The 2,334-nt window shown below is 45.2% G+C and overlaps 1 protein-coding gene across 1 annotated transcript in view; it reads left to right on the top strand.

Moving 5' to 3' along the window:
* The first annotated feature begins 228 nt into the window (after positions 1–228).
* SLX4IP (SLX4 interacting protein) overlaps positions 229–2,334 on the top strand; it is a 189,585-nt gene continuing 187,479 nt past the window's right edge. Inside the window, exon 1 of the mRNA XM_014546468.1 lies at positions 229–505. The gene's annotated coding sequence lies outside the window, so the exon portion shown is untranslated. The remainder of the gene's footprint in view (positions 506–2,334) is intronic.

Raw genomic sequence — 2,334 nt, 5'->3', positions numbered from 1 at the left:
TCACTTCCGCTAGCAAGCGCTGTAGGTAACAGTGATTCATCACCTGCCAATCATTTACAGCAGTCACAGGCTCAAATTGCCCGCCTTTGCCGCCGTTTTTGTTTTGGTCTGTGCTTGAAAGCCGCGAGATCGTGAGCGGAGGCCATGTTTCTTTTGGGCAGATTCCTCGCGATACCCAGGCTCATCGACCAGTGCCTCGCCGCCATCTTGAGTCCTGGCTCTGGCTTCAAGCCCACCGCGCGGCTGCGCAGACCGTGTTTTAGGGGCGGCGGCAGCGTTCCCTGTCGCGTGGGGAGACCCTGGGAGGAGAAAGTTCCCCGAAGCGGGAGTCTCCAGAGCTTCTGCAGGTTGATTTCAGAGCCCGCTGCCTCTTTTTTACTTTTTTTTTTGTTTTGCCCGCTGCCTCTTTAGTCTGAGTTTCCCAAACCAGATCCTCCTTCACGAGTGACCCTGGACAGTAACAAAACCAATAAAAGCCCGAACCCACACCCTGCCACCATCGTAGGTAAGAACCTGGAACTCCGGACAACCTGAGATGTTACGTCACTTGAACTGTTTGTCCCTTTCTTCCCATTTTTTTTTTCTTTCTGAATCCTTCTCCCTGTGCTTCCACCTCTCTTTATTGTGTTCAAAGAGCTAAAATGATGTTAAACATAAGGGTGCGTGCGGGAAGCCTGGACTTTAAAATTGGAAGTATTAGTCTGGAAATTTTTCTTTTTAGGACAAAATGGACTATAATAAGTGGGTCAGTTATTTGTGTCAAATATCTGTGTGTGCAAATATAGTCCCCTTCCCACACGTTTTTGGGTTGTGACATAAATGCAGGTTGTACATATTCATTCATTCATTCATTCATTCATTCATTCATTCAATACATTTGTTGAGTACCGTAAGAATGTTGTAGTAAGCTGAAAATAACATTTTCTTTCATGGCGTTTACATTCCGTCAACTTTGACCGCTACTGGGTTGGGGGCAAGAAATAGTACAGCTATAACCTAGGACAGTGGTCCTCAACCTTGGCTGCACATTAGAATCACCTGGGAATCTTTTTAAAATCCTGATTTCTGGGCCTCATCCTCCGGGAATGCTGTTTCTTTGTTATGGGGTGGGGCCACAACATTAGTAACAAAGAAACAGACTTTCCGGAGGATGAGGCCCAGAAATCAGGATTTTCAAAAGATTCCCAGGTGATTCTAATGTGCAGCCAAGGTTGAGAACCACTGACCTAGGTCAGGAGATACTGTGGGTTTGATTCCAGACCACCGTAATAAAGCAAGTCGTAATCATTTTGCAGGTGGAAGGTCTTGCCTTGCATTTGTAAAACACGCAACACCTGTGAGGTGCAAGGACCTGAGGTGTGCCTGTAGACTGCCCTTCCTCACACTGCCAGACCAGACAAGTGTTTCAGTATTCACCTGCTCCTTCTCCTATCCAACCCGCTCGCTACTCCCCTCCCACCTTTTCTAGGAATAAATTGTATTGACACGTATTTCCTGGAACCTAGTCATAACCATGTTGTAGACCCATTGGTTGATTTTACAAACAATAATCAAGTTGCTGCTCAAAATGTGGTCTACCTACCAGCAGCATCGCTGTCACTTGGGCGCTTGTTAGAAATGTAGGCTTAGACCTCATCCTAAGACCCGCTGAGTCAGAATCTTCCCTAAAAAGTGCATCCTAAAGAGCACTCATTCAGAACGTGGACTAAAGACAAAGATAGTCTCTTTTCAGTCTGTGCTGCTTAAACAGTTCACAATATATTGTCAGTTTACTACATGTTTTAAATGCATTAGATATATGGCACATTTTTCAGTGCTTGTAGCTCATCAACTTGATGTCAAGATACCAATTTAGTCCGACGGGTATGGCTCAGTAGTTGAGTGTGGACCTGTGAGCCAGGAGGTCACGGTTTGATTCCCAGTTAGGGTATATACCTGGGTAGCAGGCTCAGTCCTCAGTGGGGGGCTTGCTGGAGGGAGCCAGTCAACGATTCTCTCTCATCATTGATGTTTCTATCTCTCTCTTCCTCTCTGAAATCAATTAATATATATATATATATGACAAGGGATAGGGCTTGCTTAAGGCAAAGATTAACCTTTTTATAGACCTGAGCCAGTGACTACCCACCTTGACCTGCCCAGTTTAGAAATTATATGATCCAACCCTATGAGGCTACTTTCTATCAGATATAAATCTGAGCCCCTTTTTTGTCCACATCTTGATCTAGCATATGACTCTCCTACTTAAAACTCATCAGTGGCTTCTTACTGCTCTTAGAATAAAGATCAAAGTGCTTAACATGGCCTACAAAGCCCTCTGCCCTCTGCCCCTGT

This window comes from Myotis brandtii, unplaced genomic scaffold (assembly GCF_000412655.1).
Source record: "Myotis brandtii unplaced genomic scaffold, ASM41265v1 scaffold45, whole genome shotgun sequence".
Lineage (NCBI taxonomy): Eukaryota > Metazoa > Chordata > Mammalia > Chiroptera > Vespertilionidae > Myotis > Myotis brandtii.
Note: the sequence above shows the minus strand (reverse complement) of the source record. Positions and strands in the feature narration are given on the sequence as shown.